This window comes from Phyllostomus hastatus, unplaced genomic scaffold (assembly GCF_019186645.2).
Source record: "Phyllostomus hastatus isolate PE091 unplaced genomic scaffold, TTU_PhHast_1.1 phas_contig_34, whole genome shotgun sequence".
NCBI lineage: Eukaryota > Metazoa > Chordata > Mammalia > Chiroptera > Phyllostomidae > Phyllostomus > Phyllostomus hastatus.
Genome location: NW_025333857.1, coordinates 20,778,558 through 20,800,443, shown reverse-complemented (window position 1 = coordinate 20,800,443; position 21,886 = coordinate 20,778,558). Strand labels below are relative to the sequence as shown.

The following is a 21,886-nucleotide window of genomic DNA, read 5'->3' as shown; positions in this document are numbered from 1 at the left end:
CATTTCTTGAAATCCACCTGCTTTCTTCAAAGGCTCAATTTTCTGCCTTTTTCATTTCAGTGTGAGACATTAAACCAAGGTGCTCAGACAGGGCCACCTTATTGGGGATCCAGTTAGTTTCACAAACACTAAATGTTTAAAGACTTTAAAGCAGTAGTCCCCCAGTTAGGAACCAGGACACACAGCAGAAAGTGAGTGGGTTAAAGTCAAGGCAGGGACTGGGCCTCAGTGAGGTGGGGAACAGGTGCACACTGCACCGCCTACGTGGCCCACACAGTCCCCACCTTGGCTATAATGATCCATGGCTTCCAGAGCAGCTACTGGGATTTCTTCTTCGGGCCCTGGAAACTGACAGCTACCAAGACCCACAACATGAAGTCAGCGGGCATGAAGAAGTCGGCTGATGAATTGCATATGCCATCCCTCCCTGAAATGGTGTTCAGAGATATTTTAAGAATCCAGCACTGTTCTGGCTTTGGAATCAAGTTCAATGCTACAGATGCTTTAAGATGTGTAAACAACTACCAAGGAATGTTCAAAGTACCCTGTGCAGAAGAGTGGCAGGAAAGCAGGATGAAGGGTGAACACTCCAAGGTGGCGATTAAACCACACAATTGGACTTATACAACAGATTATATGGGACCATTACTTGGAGATTCTCTCAAGTTAAATGTTGTACCTACAAAAGATCATATAGGTACAGAGAAATTGAAAGCCAAGGAACAGATTAAGTTTTTTGAAGCTTTTCTGCTTAAGGATGAACTTCACAATCAAGGAGTTTCAAGTGTGAGTGTGAAAATTAGAGTAATTCCTTCAAGATTTTTTCTGCTGATACTTTTGTTGTTGTTGTTTTGTTTTGTTTTTTGAGAATTGATTGAGTGCTTATCAGGATAAATGACATGAGACTTTACCACCAGGCAAACCAGACTGACATGTTATGAGAATATTCATCACTAGAGAGCAAAATTGCTAATTTAACCCATGTTCCAACTCCCTTTACTGAGCCCAATGAAGTTGCCCAGTATTTACTGATCAAGAAAGCAGTTTGTCAGAAGCTAATATTTCCAGAAAGAATTGATCATAATCCCACAGACTCACAAGAAAATGCACCTGTGGAATAGAATGTGTCATCAAACATGCTCACCATGGAATCTGATGGAGACCTTGACTATGTGGATGGGGGTATTTTTATAATGAGAATTAATTGCCTTGCCTATATGCAGATTTTCTGTGCCCTTAAAGGAAAAAAAAAATAAATGACTGCTGCAGGCAAAGAATAAATAAATAAATAAATAAATAAATAAATAAATAAATAAATGAAATAAAGTCGAAGTAGAATATCCTGATATTGCTGCAAGAGCACTGAAAAGCCTGCTTCCATTTCCAACATCCTATCTTTGTACGGTAAGGTTCTCTGCAGTGACAGCAACCACAATGAGATTACGGAGTGGACTGGACATAAGCAACACACTTCGGGTGTCAGTGTCTTCTATCACCGCCAGATGGAACTGTCTAGTTGCAAGAAAACAAGCTCAGGGCTCCCACTGATTCTGCATTATGGTGAGTTGTATAACTTAAATTATATATTATAATGTAATAATAATAGAAATAAAGTACACAATAAATGTAATGAGCTTGAATCATTCTGCAACCATCCCCTCCCTCCACTGAGGTCCAGAGAAAAATTGTCTTCCACAAAACTGACCCCTGGTGCTAAAAAGGTTTCAGACTACTGCATTAAAGCATAATCAAGAAATAATGGAAATACTATGCCAGTTAATTTTGATCTTTCAATGCAGCTCTTCATATATCTGCAGAAGGTTCATTGTCCCACTCATGCTATGGTAGTTGAATGAAATAGAAAAACACACATATGCACACAATAAAACAGAAAAGTGTTCCTAGGTGCTGTTTACCAATTCCCCATTAAGTAAATATTTAACATTTAAGAATCTTTTTAAAAGGACACCCCAAAATTAGGCTTCTCAGGGTTATTATTTATATAGATATCCTCCAAGATAACCGGGTCCAGGCTTTGTGTGTGAGTGTGTGTGTTTGCTTTTTAATCCCTGTCCCAGCCTGGATACCTGCTAAGAATGAGTTGTGACAAGTGCAGACTTAGTCTCAGTGCCATCGATAAAACTTAGATGCTGTCAGTGTTACTTAATTCTCTGCACCACTAAGACTATGTTCAAAAGTCTTGGTCCCAGGGGAATGATATACCTTGTTTTCTTTGTCAGTACCAAGATTATTTTATAAACAATAAATAAAGTCAGCAAGTGTAGATGTGAACCCTAGCTCCACCACTGGCTGGTTCTGTGACCTTGGGAAAATTAATTCGACATTGTAACCTTAGTTAACTCATACATAAAATAAAAATACCTACCTGTTATGGATGGAGTTGTGTCTCACCAAACACGGATATATTGTATTTGAAGAACTAAGTCCTTGTGCCTCAGAGTGTGGACTTATTTGGACATAGGGTGTTTTATAGAGATAATCAAGTTAAAATGAGGTCTTATTGAAGTAGAATGGGTCTCTAATCTGGTGTGACTGGTCCTCATATGGAAAGAACACCACGTGAAAAGACAGAGACACAGACAGAACACCATGTGAAGACAAAGGGGAGATGAGAGTGACACATCCGCAAGTTGATCCCTGTCAGAACTCCCCCCTCCCCCAGAACACTGGAAACCAGGAAGGAGGCATGAAAGTGACTCTGGGTCACAGCCCTCAGAGGGAACAAGCACTGCTCACACTTGATTTCAGACATCTAGCCTCCAAAACCATGAGACAATAAATTCACAGTTTAGGTCACTCAGTTTGTGGTACGTGGTTATGACAGCCCTAAGAGACTAATACACCACCCAGCAAGGTGATTATGAGGTTTAAATAAAATGATTTGTAAAACCTCTGCCGTAGGATATGAGCCCTTAATAACTGTACTTGAACAACAATAAAAAAATACAAATAAATAAATTTGTACTCCTGACAAAAAAAAAAAGATGAGCACCTAATAAATTATTAATAATCATAACAGCACTGGGATATTTTGAAACCAGTTGGTAGATTATGCAAAAACTATATTTGATTTATTCTTCATTTCTATTTTTGGAAATTTAGAAATCAAAATATCCTGGTGCTACAACATTAGGGATGAAATTACTAAGAAGATAAATCTCATGCCAGTGTTTGCTAATTGTCTGAATCCCCTGTAAATGGTTTGGCAGGAAATGAGGTTAGAACACTTAGTTAAATTGAAGTTTGGGGATTATCTGTGAATTTAAAGAATCCATGCCACTTTGGCCCCTATTAGCACAAATAATTGAGAGGAAAATCTTGCCAGCTATGCTTTTCCATAAGGCTTAATGTGGACTTACATATTTAAGTAAGTCATTAGCGATTTAAATGGTTCTATGGACCAACAGTAAAGGACGTAAGAGTTACTCTGAGACCTTCATTTGGAGATGAGCACATTGAGGGCCACCGAGTTGATAATAAGCTCAAAGTTAGATAGTTTATATTGGGGGAAAACTCTCCTAACTTCACATTGTAAGTGGAGTATGCCTTTCAGGATTTTGTGAGTGTTATTTTCAGAATTCAAGTGCTTCAGAGCACTTATAAGTTGTCAGAAGCCTAACACTGCCCAGGGAAGCTTAATTTAAAACCATGATTGTGGGAATTCAGATCCACAGAGAAAAAAGTAAGTTATAACATTTTCAATAAAGAAGGCTCAAAATTGCATTTGGGGAACAGCACAGTAGTGAGGACAGAGGGCAATTATTTTTACACTAAAATTATAAGCTCTATAATGCATTTAGAGAAATTTTTTACATTGTTTAGAAGATCCATTAAAAGTGGCTTGGCAGGACCTTTGTAGGACAAGTCATTACAGCCCTAAGTGGTATTTGGAAATGTGGCTACCTCAGATTGAAGTCATTTGCATTATATTATAAAGCACTTAAGATGTTTTGACCATTAAGATCACTGGGATGGCTGAACTTCGGCCCACCACATGATTTTGCAAACACAGAGTGTACTCATAACCTGTTTAACAGCTAACCCCACTTCAGTTAAAGCAGTCTGTCCTCTTTCACCTCTGCTATGCTCAGCTTTTAGGTAGACTTTGTAGGAAGGGATATTAGACTTTTTGTATAGTAAACTTTGCTTCATTGTTTGCATTTTTCACTTTGGGTATTTATTTTACATCTCTAGTCTTTATAGGATATCTCCATATTACCTGACCTAAGGGTATCCGTACTGTATGTAATCAAGTGGTCCAGTTCAGAATCTAATCCAAAAAAATCATTCAGTTTCATAGTGCAACTTCATAGCCCAGAACCAGAACTTTTCAAAAGACACTCAATAACACCAATGCAGGGATCCCTCTGGACAACATATCAATTTGTATTATGAAGTGAATTATGGCTGTACTCACCAGAGCTCATATAGTTAAGTGTCTGTCAGTATTTCCATTATATTTTGAGGGCTTCTAACTTGGTTGCAAAAATGCCCTTCAGGTTGAAGCATATAAGGCCAGCCTAGGAAATGAGGGCTCCCTTGGTTTAGTTTTACTATTTAAAAACACTAGCTCCATTTTGTGGTTTGTATACATTTTTTAAAATTTAAATTTCAAGCCCTGGCTGGCATAGCTAAGTGGATTGAGCGCAGGCTGTGAACCAGGCATCACAGGTTTGATTCCTAGTCAGGGTACATGCCTAGGTTGCAGGCCATGGCCTCCAGCAACTGCACATTGATGTTTCTCTTTCTTTCTCTCTCCCTTCCCTCTATAAAAATAAATAAATAAAATCTTTAAAAAAATTAAATTTCATTTTAAAATTACAGTTTACATTCCATATTATTTTGTATTAGTTTCAGGCATATAGCATAGTGGTTAGACAATCACATATTTCACAATCCTCCCTGATAATTTAAGCACCCACCTGATACCATAGTTAGATAGTTATTATAAAATTACTGACTTTAATCCCTAAGCTGTAATGTACATCCCTGGGACTGCCTGTAACTTCCAATTTGTAATTCTTACTTCCTTCACTTTTTCCACCCAGTCCCCAACTCCCCTCCCCTCCGTCAAACATCAGTCTGTTTCCTGTACCAGTCTATATTATTCTATTTTAATTTTGGTTGGTCATTTACTTTGTTCTTTAGGTTTCACATACAAGTGAAATTATATAGTATTTTTCTTTCTTTGTTTGGCTTATTTCATTGAGCAGAATGCTTTCTAGGTCCAAACACCTTCATGCACTGTGATGGGAATGAAGATTGGTACAGATCCACTATGGAAAGCAATAAAAATGTTCCTCAAAAAAATAAAAATAGAACTGCCTTATGACCCAGTAATTCCACTTCTAAATGGATATCCAAAAACCCAAAACACTAATTCAAAAGAACATATGCACCCCTGTGTTCACTGCAGCATTATTTATAATAGCCAGGTTAGGGAAGCAACCCAAGTGCCCATCAACAGACTCATGTAAGGGTGTTGAACTCATATTCACCTGGGGCCACAGCAGCCTCATGGTTGCCTTCAAACGGCTGAACGCAATTTTAGGACTGGATAAATGTAACTACTCCTGAACAATTAAGTGGGAGCTCAGCTCTGCCGCCAGGTAGAAACAAGGCACTAGGCCAGATAAAACAAGGCGGAGGGCCGCATTTAGTCTGTGGGCCTTGTGTTTGCTACCTGTGATCTAGTGGATAAAAAAGCTGTAATACATGTGTACAGTAGCATATTACTTGGCTATAAAAAATAATGAAATCTTACCATTTGGAATAGGCTGTATATATTTTATCATGAAGAGGGGCCTGTTTTTCTCAATGAACATGGCTGCCAGAATAGTGATGGCTCTAATGTGATGAGCTCCTTGTGCTAAACGTCTTATATCGGGGTATGATCCACATTGTTCTGCATGGAGGATGCTAAGGCTCAGAAAATGAGGGTTATCCTGTGAGACAAATGCCCTCCAAAAATTACAGATATATTTACTAGGTCTCTAAATTTGAAATTCACAGACTTCCATTTATATCTTGGATGGGATAGGACTACATTATGCTTAGGGTTTTCCTCTGTTCTCCCCTTCCCATGCCCCTATCCTTACCATGAAACCCTGTAAAATATTACCCTTACTACCAAATCTGTTGCAAATTTCCTAACTTATGAGGAGACTTCCCCAACTTCCTCAAATAGGCTCGCAGATTTTTTTCCCTAAGTCACTTTGCACCTAAAACCTATCTACAATGTAGAAATTATTATATATCACTTGCCTGTGTATCTGTTTATCACACTGCACAAACTGAGGACAGATATTCTGTCTACTTTACTAGCATGGTGCAAGACATTAAAAATGCTCAGCAAATATTGGTCGAATAAGTGGATAAATGGTGGGAATAGTGACAAGAACTTCAAGGGATGAAAAAGTCATTTTTGGAAAGAATTACCTTTGATATGATTTCCCACTTTCAGTTTTCAACCTTTCAAAGGGTATAAATTCTCATATGCTCCATAATGAATAATCTCCCAGAAAAATTGAATGACTTGTAAACTCTTAGAGGAAGTGATATATGCAACAGGATTTGCTGAGAAAATTACTGATGGAGGAGCTGGAAGATGAAGTGTTTGTTCTGACTTAGTCACTGACTCTGTGACCCTCTTCAAGTTACTTAATAGCTCAGTGATTCAATCTCTCTGAAAATGATGATAAATAACATCAGTTCTCATCTGCTTCTCAGAGACGTTTGTAGGAAAATGTGTTAGAACACCAGAGGTAATTAAAAAAAAAACTGAACTAAATATATGAATTAAATATTGTTATATTGCTATTGCAGACTATATACCATACAATGATTCAATATAAGCAATGGTGAAATCACATTAGACTAACTAAATATATAATTAGGACTTGATTCTTCTACTTGTCATGAGCAGTTGGACTATATCCATTCTACAAGAAATGGAATGAGTAGATTGTTCTATCGTTTCTGAATTGTGGGATGATCTACGTGATTATTAAGATGGATAAGCTGTCTTGTTCTACCTAAATCACAAAACACATTTTCAAGGAGAAGAAGTAAAAAGAATTAAAGATGATTTTAGAAGAAAATGATTGGAAGAAATGATTTGTTTTTAAACATGGGCTTGCAAACATGTTACACACTGAGGGCTATAGAGCTTCCAGAGTTACTCATGGATGCCACTGGAATCCATGAATCAAATGTGTCTGTGTGATCTGGAACATAGAGACCTGCAGATTCCTAAATTTCAATCTAGACTTGAACAATAAGAAACTCTGTGGTAGGTTCCAAGATCCATATGTTAAATAAAGTCTTGAGATGATGCCTATGGAGACAAGTGGAATTGAGAACCACCGCAAGAGTTTACATTCTTTGGTTCAGGAGGCAAATGAAGAAAAGTGTAGATTGCAGAAAATCAGGAGCAGGGAATTAAACTTTGCTGTGTAGTAAAGGGTGATAAACTCTCCTTTCCCTTTAAGTCCACATAGCATGTTATCTTTTTTAAGTTTTCAAAAGAATTAGAAATTTATTGTCTGATCTTATTTATGGGAAAAAGATTTGGGGAAAATTTGGGGAGATTAAACTAAAAAGAGAGGAAGTGGGAGTTGATAGCTCCAGTTTGCTGTATATTACCCAGGTTTGAAAATAATTTGTATTTATAGAGAAAAGGGGGACTCCACAGACTCCTTATTTTTTCCTTCTGTGGACTCCTAGAGGCAAGCTAACCTGCCTGAAGTTCACAACACTTTGATATGTTTTTAAGTGTTTGTCCTTTCAGTGGTTATCAAAACAAAGTTGTTGCAATGTATCTCTATTACTAAATATATGCAGCTTTACTGCTTTGTTTCTGTTAGTAAGATAGCACATAGAGGAACATTTCAACAAATTATGGAAAACAATACAGAGGCAAATAAAAAACACCTGAGGTTCTAATACAGAATGGCAATTACTTCTCTCATTCTGGTGAAAATTTGTCTAGAGCTATATACTCACTGGTTCTATTTAGAGAAATTATACCTATAATTAAATTTACATATAGCTGCATAGATAAGTACAGATATATGCTTACACATAATTTTATATTGTATTTTTACATGTTGTGTTACAATTTGCTTTTCAGTGTCAATGACATTTTAAAAAATCTCATGATGATGAATACCTGTGGCATCAACTGGAATGTAATTAGACCATGGTCAGAGCTCCTGACAACTGTTCTATCTACTTTGATCATGTATTGAAGAAAAGTATCCCATACCTCCTGCTCATAAAAACACTATATTCCTCTTATTTTCAGGTCAGGAATTCCTGGAAACTTCTTTCCTTCTCTCAACTACTCTCTGCCCTAACTTCTACCTTGAAACCACTTTACCACAAACCTTACATGGAAAGATAGAGCTAAAGATGGGTGCTAGGTGTGAGTCTTACAGAGTGCCAGTTATGCAAGATTCATGAACATCTGATTAATCCAAGTTCTGTGGCTCCTCTCTTAGTCTTTTCATGTTCTGTTGACGTCTATCTCCATTTCCTGGAGAGTGCTTTCTTGAATATATGTTCCCTTAGGTGCAATAGGTTTAACATATCTTTTAATACTTATAGTATTCTAAGTGTACTTTACAGATCATTTCATTGGAATCTTACAACCAGCATATAAGGTAAAAGCCATTCCTGTTTTTATAGAAATACTGAGGAGATGAGTCTCAAGGAGGGCAAGTGGAGTGTCCACATAATTTATCAGAGTGGAGTTGGTAGGGTATGGAGAATTGGGGTACAATGAATGAATAGGGACATTGGTCTCCTTTGGAGGTGATGAAATGTTTTAGAACTTGACAGAGGTTGTGAATATATTGCTAGTGCACTAAATTCCATTGAAATGTTCACTGTAAATGATTAATTTTATGGTATGTGATTTTTAACTCAATTAAAAAACAGTGGAGCATGGCATCAAACCCAGTCTGACTCAAGGGACCGCACTGTAACCATCACAAAATATTGTCCCCAGTGTGGCTATATTGGCTCCAAATGTTTTCTGGATCAAACAAAATTAATACCTTTTCACAGCAGACATGTTCAACATCTCTAACATGTAGATAAGATGCTAAATCTCCCTCAGGGTGATGTGGTATATAGAGGGGTGGTGAATATTGTTTCTTACATTTCATTTTCCATGGAACTATTTTACCTTGAACATTTCTACAAAAATGTGTTTCATAAAACATCTTTGTGGAATCATTGTTTTCTTCAAAGCTCCAAAAAATGTTTATTACAGAATTATTTTCACATGGATATTCTATTTAGCACATCAGCAAAATGTCACAAGAATTCGGGCAGTATAACAAACACGGAGCAGTTTACTGAAATCCCCTTTATGATCATTTCCTTAGCACTTGTTCATCATAGAAAAAAGGGGCAAGGAAACTATGCAATTGTATCTTTTATATTCTACTTGAAAACATTTAATATTTACTTTTTACTTAAGTTTTAATATAAAACTTAATGTAAACAGTAGCTCTTCAATGTGTGTATAAGACTCCTTAAATTTTATTATAAGCCCTGGGTGGTGTGGTCCCATGGATTGAGCACCTGCCAGCAAAACAAAGTGTCACCAGCTCAATTCCCAGCCAGGGCACATGCCTGGGTTGAGGGTCAGATCCCCAGTAGGGGGCTTGTGACAGGCAACTATACATTGATGTTTCCCTCCCTTTTTTTCTCCCTCCCTCCCCATCTCTCTAGAAATAAGTAAATAAAATCTTAAAAATATTATTATAAAACAAGATATGTAGGAGTGCGTACATTCGGCATCCTGCGATTTTAGCACAACAGCTTCTGGGTTTAAGAAAGTCTCTCTTAAGCAACTGGAAATAGTAACTTTCTCAACCTGAATTTTAAGAATAGATGTTTTACACAAATTTTGTGGGGGTTTTTTTGTTCAGTTGTTTTTCTTTGTAGGAAAAACAAACAATTTCAACAAAAGTTAAAGCAGTTGGAAATTCAGAACAATGATTTATTATAAAATATTTCCTCTTTAACTGAAACCAATTTATAGCCCAATCATCTTATTCCCCTTTTCTGTATTAGCCATTACGATTTCATAGAAAGAATGTAGGATTTGGAATCAGTCAAAACTGAGTTGACTCTCCACATCTTATTTGTGTGCATCATGGCAACATTTCCAATCTAGACATGAGAAGTCTTACTCTGTAGAATTTTCATAAGCACATAGATGTATATGTTGACCTATCATTTCAAAAATATGTAAACCCTCTTAATCATCACACTCATCACAACCAAGGGTTCTCTCATGATTATTTTAGTTTCACTTCCCTACTTACAGTCTGGAGCCCAGGTGAAGCCATTTCCTGGATTCCTTTAGTAGTACTCTATAATCGCTGATCTCTTTAGGTTATAATTATTACCAACTTGGTAATATTTACATCTGGATCGTTTCCATTACCATTTCCTTTAATAAACCTCTAGCATTGTTGGAGAAAAGTCTTCAAATAATCCTGATTGGGTGCATTGCAAATACAACCTGACACACCTAGTTTGTATTTGAACTATTCAAATGTCTTGTCAGGAGGAAAAGTGGGGGAAAAATCTACATTTATACGTCTACATATGTCTCACACTCTTCCATACCAATTTACCTACATCAAGAAAATAGCACTACTTCTTTACTTATAAGAAAACAAACATTCATTGTAGGTTCTCTCCCATTCAATTGACTTTTGTGTGTTTTTTATTAATGTTTACTTTTAATTTAAGGCAATTGTTATTTATTGAGGTCTACAGGGAACCATGCATATCCTCACATGTGAAGTCTGTGATGTGGTGACCTGTGATGGAGGCTGCTGAGGGCTAAGGGTAGATAGAAAGAGGCCAATCCTTAGCCAGATCTGGCACAGTAGGCAACTATACAGGAGCAGCCCTTAGGAGGTGGTCTGAAGAACCACCAGAAGCATGGCTTTTTAGCATGTGGGATTCAGGTTCATATAAAATACTGAAGACTAAAGACAGAGCAGCAGTTACAACCAAATGAGAGTGGATAGCCACCTGCCAAGGAGAGTTATGTATGGAAATATCGTATTCCTTCTCCTTCTTCTGCTCCAACACCCAAAAATAAAAACAGGGAAAGAGAAAGGGATGTGAAAAACTAGAGCTGTATGGTCCCTTCCACTGATTCCTACACTATCATTTAGCCCCAGCCCCAATATATTCAGAGCAACTAGAACATCAAGGCTAGTCTTTGGTCAGGCAAGGGGAAGATCTCAAATAAATATGAGGTTTAAACTTTTAAATAACACTAAATAATTATTAATAATAAAACTAAGACATTTATTTTAATACAAAGTGACTGAAAAGCTTTGAAACCCTCCAATGTGATAAAAGTAGCAAGCATACCACCCAGAAGGAAAGTGAGTTTGCCAGAACATGGTAGGTAGTGTTGAATAAAAAAAAATCATATTATTTTCTACCTTTAGTATTTCAAATTCTTCTGCTATACCCATTTTCATAATCTCCATAGTAAAAGAATTTTCAAAAATAACTTTTCTTTTCATTTATATTTTCAAGCAAGGAGGTTCCTTGCTCCTTTTGCTCAGCCATTCTAGTCTTAGCCAGGTCCACTACGACTCTCCAGCAATAGGGGTAGAGTCCAGGCTGTCATTCAGCCCATCTGTACTGACTGACTGTGCTGGTTATTAAAACAATAAAGTTCTCATATACAATTGGTAAGTAGGCATTGAGCAAACCCCCTCACCCCCACTGCTATAGCAGCCTTGGCATTTCCTCCAGGTGCCCCCACAATCCAGTAACTAAAGGGTCACTGGTTGTCCAGCAGGGGATCCTCTTGTTCTCTGTTCCACGGAGTGGACCTCAGTTTGGTTTGTACCCATATTTGTGTTAACTTTAAATTTGAACTATAAACCCAGTCTTTAGCAAAAAGATCATAAAATTAGGCAGATACCATTAACTAGCCAATGCCTCTCCTGAATTATCAATTGTTACTTGACCAATGGATGCCCTCTATTGACAAGCATGCTCCAGTCTACTAGATGTCCAGATATTGATTCCTTTCCTTCTCCTGCCACTTGGTGTTATATGTGTTTGCTTACATTAAACTCCCAATATTGCCTGCTTTACTGGACTACTATGACTGTATCACTAAACTTCCCAGAGAGAGGATTTGCCCTCTGAACTGAGCTTTCTTACAGTGTCATCTCCAGAAAGACCTCTTTACAAAATATCTACCCAGTAATCTGAGTTCCAGGTCATAGCCTAACCAAGTCTTTCCTCTTTCCCTGTGCCTATGTTACACACCAAAACATAACCTTAGTTTTTCCACTGGAAAAATTCAAACATCTGCCCTGATTGTTGTAGCTCAGTGGATTGAGCACAGGCCTGTGAACCAAAGGGTCACAGTTCAACTCCTAGTCTAGGGCACTTGCCTGGGTTGTGGGCCAGGTCCCCAGTAGAGGGTGCACAAGACACAACCACACATTGATGTTTTTCTCCCTCTCTTCCCCGCTTTCTAAAAATCAATAAATATAATCTTAAAAATAATTCATACATTTTACTGAAAATCCATGATACATGTGAAAACTTTAGGGTTTTATATAAAATTTCAAGTCCAGAGAATGAGAAAAACTGATTTATTAACATATAGTAACATTTTTGATGGTCAGGAACAACTCTCTATTTCAAGGACTTAAAGTTATCCTCCAAGATCTGCTCCAATATCTTCTTGACTACCAAATTATTATTATATTTATTGTTATCCTTGATTTTTCTCCAGGGCTTCAAACTTATATGTATATCTGCTTATATGTACATCCAAATAAACCTCTTCATCTTTTCTACCACCTCCACTCAGCCATTACATAGTTGATAATTGTTGATATATATACATGTAAATATATATGTATATACATGCACATATATGTAAACATATTCATATATATTCAAAACACTATTCATAAGAGCTCTCAAAACTCAACAATATAAAATAACCAAATTATAAAATATGCAAACTACATGAACAGACATTTCACTGAGAATACATAGATGTCATAAGCACAAGAAAAGATGTTCAAACTCACTAGTGATTAGAGAAATCAAATTTAAAACTACAATAAGATATCAGTACATACCTATGAGAATGGCTAAAATAAAAAAACAAGCAGTGACAGCACCAAATATTGGCAAGAATGCACAGAGAGAAAATAAGTGTCATTCTGAGGCCTATTGTTTTGTGGCAGCCACTATCTTCAGTGTGCTCACGTGACTTCTTCTTGTGTGTATGGAGAACAAGTGAGAAAAAGAGAGAGAGAAAGAAGGAGACAGACTCTTCTTCTAAAACCACTAATCCTCTCAGATCAGTCTTCTTATCAGATCTGCCCTTATGTCTTCATTTAACTTTACCTCCTAAAAGCCCTAGCTATAAACAGTCCCAATGGGGCTTAAAGCTTCAACATATAAATTTGGGGAGGATGCAATTCAATCCATAGCAATTAGTTTCTTCTGCTATGTAACAAAGTACCACAAATTTAGCAGCTTACAACAAAACATATTTGGTGTATCACAGTTTCTGTAGGTAGGTCCAGCGGTGTCTTGACATGTTTTTTTGCAAGACTACAATCAAAATACAAGACGAGGCTGGGTTCTTATATGAAAGCTTCCCTGTCAATACATTGACTTCCAACTTGTATGGGGAAAATATTTCTGTGTCTTCCTTTACTCTCAGACTCACAATACTTCTGACACCAGATATGTGGGGTTTTGTTTTGTTTTGTTTTACACTAAACATTTGTCAGATACCAACTAGGTATCCTACAATTTAATCTAGTTCTGACACTAAGTGGAATTAGCATAAATCCCACAGGTTAAAGATCCAGTCTCCTCAGAATACCAGCCACCACCACCCCTACCACATACACACTTCAGATGCCAATCCCAAGTCCGAGTTGTTACCTGAGCTTCTAATCAACCAGCTGTCAATCACAGGTTCCCATAACCCTCTCCTCAAATTCTATTAATTTGGCTCATAGGACTCAGAAAAACAGTTTACTTAACTACATTACTGGCTTATTACAAAGGACATGAATAAACAGCAAAATGAGGAGATATATAGGGTGAGCTCCAGAAGCATCTTGAAAACAAGGACTTCTGTCCCCAAAGAGCTGGGGTGTGCCACCCTCTCAGAATGCAGATGTATTCACCAGCCCATAAGCTATCTGCACTCTGTATTTTTGGGATTTTAATGGACACTTTATCATGTAGGCATGATTGATCATTGACTCAATCTCCAACCCATCTCTATGTCCTGAAAAATGGGAAGAGGGGCAGAAAGTTCCAAGCTTTTAACCATAGCCTGGTCTTTTTGGTGACCAGTCTCCATCCTAAAGTTATCCAAAAGTTAGTTCACTAAAACAAAGGACACCACCCAGCAAATTCCAATGGATTTAGGAGCTCTGTGCCAAGAACTTGGGGAAGATAAATATACTTTTATTTAATTCACATATCTATTCTTAAATCAGTGGAAGAATTTATTTTCTTATGGCTGTAGGACAAAGGTACTTGACTTCTTGCTGTCCACCAGCAGAGGCCTGTCTCAGCTCTTAGCAACAACCCTAAGCTCATAGAGCCTGCCACACGTTCCACCCATATAGCCCTTTCCATAGATCCTCTTGGACTATGGGCAGCTTGCTTCTTCAAGGCCTGCAGAAGGGCAAGAACTAGTCTTCTAACAAGATGTAGCTTTGTATAATATACTCATGGGACTGCCATTCCATCACGTATTTGCCATGTAACATAACATAATCACAGGAGTTATATCATCTCACCTTCTCCACATTCCAGTGGTTAGAAGCAAGTCAGAAGTTGGTTCTGCCCACACTCAAGAGGAAGGCATCACACAAATATGAAACTCAGGAGTCAAGAAAATCCGGAGTGGGAGCTATAAGAGTATGTTCACCATGTTCATCATATGTAATGCAAAACAATATCAAAGTTTCAAGAAAAACTAAAAACCACACATATACCTACTACACAGAGATAATCACCATTAATTATCCTGGATGCGCTTCTTTCCATTCTTTTTCTACATGTTCTCCTTGAATCCTATCTCCTAGCAAAAGCACATATAAATATCTCTCTGTGTTTCTGTGTTTTATATAAATATATGTTTAAAAGCCTATGCATAAAAAGGTGAAGAACTATAATACTATTTCACAGTTTGACTTTTTTTAGAAACACAATCTCTTTTAATAAAACCCTCCAAAATCAATAATTTTTATAATTATAGTATATATATTCATTTAATTTATTCAAGTTTTCCTATTATTCAATCTTTTCTCATTATCATATTATAATTAACACTATGTTAAATACTTTTACACATCAAATCTTAGTCCTGTAAAAGTAACCTAAATTCATCTTAAATCTATACCTTCAAGAACAATGTGGGAGGATTTCACTTCTCAATTTCAAATCCATACCTGCATTACTATCATCTCTGTTTTTGTTCAAACGATAGATTCCTATCATTTCCCTGCCTTTATTCTTAAGATCTTCCCACCTTTCAAACAGGCTGTAGTGTTAACCCATCCAGGAAGCCAGATTGATTAAAATGACTCTTCTACATGGTTCCTTCACTGGCACTTCTCCACTGTACTGTGTTACCACATTGCATCTTCTTTGTACCCTTAGAACCTAATATATTACATGACACACAGTAATTGCCCAATAAGGAAACTGAACCAAACTATTGAACTAAACTAAAATATTTTGGGTATGCTGTTGAAGTGTACTTTTTCTAAACCATCTATCTATTTTTTACAATACAGTCTTCCACCTTTGAGCATGATAAGAAAACCTAAAATTAAACAAAAGACAAACACTCTCGTACAACATGAAGACCCTTTGTATCATATGGAACTCTGTAAAAAAAGAACTAAATATAAAAAGTGATCAAGAAGTTTGCAACAAGTCTTCTTTCCCCCCAAAAGAGTGCCCACACAAAGATAAACACAAATGTTATTGCACATGCTTACATAATCAAAAACATAAATCTATATTATAGTCATTCCTCTTCTGTTCAAATAATGATCAAGATGATTATTAAGTTGAATGCAAAATCCAACTCATTACAGAAATGGAAAGGAATAAAATAACATTGTTTCAGCATCTATTCCATAACAAGTATAAGAGGTGCTCCATGGTAAATATGTCATATGTCATTTTAATACCCACACAACTCCTATGATAATTATTAATAAATTAACTTTATATTTGAGGTAGTCTGCCTAGGATTCCATCATTGTTACTTAATGACGGAGCTGCCCTTCAATCCCAGGAAGGTCCAGTTTCAAAGCCATGATTCTCCCATTTCTTCACACTATGAGAAGACGGAGGAAATGGCCTAGTTTTCAGTTCATTTCCAGAAATGTTTCCTCAGAATACCAGGGAGAACAGCAGGCTTGAGGTTGAGACTGCACATCTACGCGAAAGGAAGATTATTTGCATTGTGCTATGTTTGATTTAGTTTCCTGCCAAATGTCATGCTAAAGCCTTGACACAACAGAGATTTGTGCCTGGAGCCATCCGCTCCCTGTCAGCCAGAGCACATCAGCTGGCGTATTTCCTTTGGATACACTTAAGTCACACCAGTCTCCAAACAGGGACTGGAAATGATAAAAAAGAAAATTATGTTAAAAATGGGATAAAAAAAAATCTGGGAGTGTTGTTTCAAATTTATATATTTAATTAATATAATTTTCCTGTGTGTTTCAATTTTAAAACCTCAGAAAATTATCCACGTATGCATGAAGATATCCTTATAGAATACTTCATTTTTTCATAAAAGAGTAACATGGCAGAACACACAGTAGGCAGTAGGTTTTGAGCCAAATTTAAATTATAAATATGAGTACGTAAGTATATTTCCCCAAATATTATGTCACATAAAATAGAATAGGCAGGAATTACTACTAATGATAGCATGTATGTCCACATTTTTCTTATAACCATAAATCAACTCCCAACTTTTCTTTTAATATATAATTACCATGTCATGCAGAAATATAAAGAGTACCGCCTCACCAATTTCTGTATGGGTTTGGAAAGATTCTGAATAGGATAAATGATCTAGAGAGGTTTTAGGGAAACTATGCAGGCATTTCTGAATCTAAATGATATTTACTGCCTCCAGAGAAATGACACCCAACCTCTCAGGACCTTATCCTAGATCTCACTTAAATTACTTATGTACAAGTTTAAACATTTTGTTTTTTCTTCTTGGTACTTTACCCATCAAAGAGAGCTGGTTTTAATAGTTTCTATATGCAAAACTCATTTCATCAGTCTTCATGTTTCTCTGCCATAGTCCCTGAGAATTGTCGTTCTTTTGGTCTCAAATCTGAGTTTCCACTGTATGCATTTTATTCATCATATATATTTTCTTTTCAGCCCCCTCTTAGGAGTCAACGTTACTACTATGATTCATGATCTTTATAATGATCTTTGTTTATATTTTTTTCTTTTAAAGTAGAATTCAACTTTGAAATCATAGGCATCATCGCACTGGCTCTGTGCCATCCACCTTGTCTTTCATGCAGTGCATTTACATACTCATTCCTTGGCTGTGCATATTTATTTTCCTCTTTGTTTCCTTTTTTCAATTGATTTAGAACTTTAAAGTTATTTCAGTCTTTGGTTACCCAAATCCCACACACTCTAAGTAGCTCTTGACTGATAATTTAATTCACATATTCTCTATTTTAATAATGCATTAATCAGAACCATCTAAGATTATGATAAACACCTTCTATCAATCTTTGAACAGGCAGTTTTATTGTTTTCCCTTCAAGGGCATTAGTGATCATAGTTATTTGAAGATAGCTTGTATGGATTAAGGCTTTCTTTGTCCAGGCAATGATATACATTTGAAAATCAGATTTTTAATTCTGATATTTTCTCACAAGTATATTTTTTCCAAATGAAAATGTGTATATCATTTATGTGAATATGTACTATAATTCCCAATAGCTAAGCTTATGACAGTAATATAATTATTATTATAACATTTTTATACTTATGGAAAAAATTTCAAATATATTAAAAATGTGTATACCTTTGTCCAAGGCACATCCTGCTGTGGTCTCAGGACAGGAACCTGACATAAGAAATAAACATATATTCTTATTAATATACTTAGTATAAAAAACAGATTGAGAAATACCAATATATAAAGTTAAAACAAGAATATAGTTTATACCTCAACCATTGCTCATGTGTATCTGCCCATTAGCTTCAAAGGATGTTCTATTTTTTGCCTTATTGGCTAAAGTTCATTAAGAAAAAAAAGGAAAGGAGAAAATATTCTGATATGCTTCTTAATCTGCATTTCCAAAGAAGCTTTATTCCTTTATGTCTTGAAATAAATTTATTTTTCCCTAGAAATACATATAGAAACAGATTCAGTGCCTGATACACAAAGGTCAATTTTAGGCAAAAACTCAGATACTAATTTTCAAAATGTAACATGAATTATTAGGTTCAAAACAGGAAAATGAAGAAGCAGGTCAAATAGATTTTATGATGATAAAAACCTTATGATATTTGTTCATCAAAAAGTGGCAGTGGAGTACCAATTAAAGTTAACACAGCAATAATGTTCTAAATTTTCAGGGAATGAAACTAGAATGTATGTGAAGATGATAGATGTAAATATGTTCAAATGAATGTCAGTGCTTTAAAAATCAAGAGGATAAAGAATCATGTATTGCTGCACTAAAGCCCAATATTTCTCATTTCTTTCTGATTTATTATTTTATTAGATGCAATGCCACATTTCCAAATAGGTTCAGAGACTCATCTACATAAAAGCTCAGATCTAAATCTAAGAACTCTCATTGCAAATGTGATAATACTAATTTCAAAAACGTCAATTAATGTAGAATGAAAGAAGCCCTCACTTTGTTCATAATTTTTGGCATCCTATCTGACTGAAATTTCCAGATGTTCGGGAAAAATCAGAGGAAATAAAACCTGTTTTGTGATTTCTAACCATAGTTTGGAGTAGAAGCTTTGGCATGGATGATAAATAGCATCTATAAAGTAGAAATACAAATAAATATTTCTTCCATATTTAAAGTTCTCAAGCTCGAAGCAGTTCAGCTCTAGAAGTCACCTGAGTGGATAATCAAGTACACTGGATTCAAACTATGAGTTAGGGGATTCCGCTGTTATACCAACATGCTTGAGAGTTCCTAGGCGATAGGAGGAAACCAGACCTTCCTGAATGGGCCCCGGATGCTCACTCAGCCATTGCTAAAGCGACACAAACACACATGTACAAGCACACACACTGACTTAAGGGGTTCACATAAGATAATGTTTAATGGCAGGGTTTTGTTGTTGCTTCAAAGTACACACACACACATTTATAAATGTAGGCCCAATTTTTTACTGTACGGCACAAACTAGACATTTCATACTTCCTGGTTTTAAATGTTGGTCCCTGGATTATCAGCCAACATGGATGTCAGACAAATGGCATAGCACTCTCTAAGCCTGTTCCCATTTAAAATGAAGTTGTTGTAAAGACTGAATGAGTTAATACAAACAAATTGCTTAGAACCCTTCCTGGGACAAGCGGTCAATAAATGTAAGCTATTAAAAATTATAAAATATTTGGAAAGGAAAATAATTATTCAAAAATTATATTCATAATATTCTCCAGGTCTACCCATACTGTTATGAAGGGTAACATTTTCTTCTTTTTTTACAGCCAAGTAGAATTTCATTGTGTAAATGTCCCATAATTGTTTTATTCACTCACCTATTGATATACTATGCTAAGTGAAATAAGTCAGTCAGAAAAAGACAAATACTATATGCTTTCACTTGTATGTGGAATCTAGCAAACAAACTGAACTAACAAGCAAAACAAAGAGAGACTCATAGATGGAGAACAGATGACAGCTAGTGGGGGGATGGGGAGGTTAGGGGGTGGAGGGATTGAGCAGAAAGGAAAAAGGACTCATGGACATGGACAACAGTGTGATGATTGCTGGTGGTCAGGGGTATAAGGGGACTAATTGGTAATGAAAACAAATATAATAAAGATTAAATTTAAAAATACTCAGTAATTTTGACATTTAAGCAAATATTTTAATTGATATTTGTACTTTACTATTCATTTCTCAGTGTGAAAATATTAGTTTATATTTCTTATTATATTTATGTTCACACAATTATAATTGTGTGCAAAGTAATTGAGAAATATATGCATGGATGTCATACTTTATTCATGAAATAATCATCAGATAAACTAATATAAAAGTGGCAGGGTTTTATATATATATATGTATATATATATATATATGTGTGTGTGTGTGTGTATATATATATATATATATGTATGTATGTATATGTATATATATATATATACACCCTAGAGATCACAGGACAGCCCCTCTCTCTGTCAATGGTGGTTTTTAAGGTTGAGAATCTCCATCTGATTTAGCATAGGATGTGAGATCCTTTTACCTTAGCTCTTAACAAACCCTCCCAAATTATGAAATCTCAGCATTTATGTAGAGTGACTCTTACAGGAAAAAAATGTAAGTAACCTTGGTCAAGGGTCCTGACACAATATTTTAGTTGTGAATAATCTACTTAAGCATTGCCCATCTAATATTTAATATAACTACCCATTAAACACAGGTTGATGAGATTCTAGTTACTGAGCTTTTTACACTACACCAATATGAGCCCAATAGGTAATTGTAATCCCACTCCTTAAATATTTTTCAATGTCAGAAAGTATTTTAGTGAATTATCTTTTTTTAGTTTTACTCTTTTAAAGAGTAATAAATTTGAAGCCAGACATTATCCTATTTGAAATAATTTAGTTATATTAAGTGACAGATTGTTTTATCATTATTAGAAATTTGATAATTATGTTTCATTTACACCAAAAAAATAACAATTGAATTCCTTTAAGCAAAATTAACATACATTTCTATTAAATATCTACCTAAGGATATAATAGTAAAGTGATTTGAACTAAAACTAACCCTTGAAAATAATATAAATATTACTATTTAATGTAAAGTATATCTTTTCATTATTCTCATTTTCTCATTTGAGAGTATCTTATTACTAATGTGTTGCTTAGCATATTTAACCTGTAAAGTATGAATGTTTCCATGATATTAATTAAGTGGGATTTATAACGTAAAAAGTATGTCATGTTTTAACTGGGCGATTGCCTTTAAGGATCTTTTCTGAAAAGGCCAACAATCTGGCGGGAAAATTTCATTCCTTAAAATGATCCATTAATCACAGGTCGATTTCTACAGCTAAAGCAATGTATTGAGGAAAGGAGGAGGGAAAGAACCACAGAGTATTGCTCATGTTGCCACTGTGATTCAATTTAGAGCTCACTTGGCCATGGTCAATAACAATGCAATGCCATGGGATCTACACATCCTTCCTATGTTTTGAGAACAAGAGATGTTATTACAAAACTAGGTCTAAGTAACAATCATTTTTACCAGTCTAGTCACTATTTTACTTTAAAATAAATTAAATGAATATCAAAATGATATATGGTCTATGCTCAATATAAATGCTTTAGAGATGGTCCAGACTTTGTTTCTCTCTCCCACCTTAATAGCTGTTAGTATCCATTAAGTGAGTGTATAGTATATCTATATAATCTCCAGATGCATAATAGTCAATATTTTAAATTATGCCTTATCTCTATTTCTTTGAAGGTACCAAGTGAAGAGTTGTTAATGAGAAGCTACATTTAAAAATTATTGTCTATACCTGATTCATATTGTAAAATATA

At 35.6% G+C, this 21,886-nt stretch overlaps 1 pseudogene; it reads left to right on the top strand.

Moving 5' to 3' along the window:
* Positions 1 to 294: 294 nt before the first annotated feature.
* Positions 295 to 1,121, top strand: LOC123820241 (annotated as a pseudogene).
* Positions 1,122 to 21,886: the final 20,765 nt, after the last annotated feature.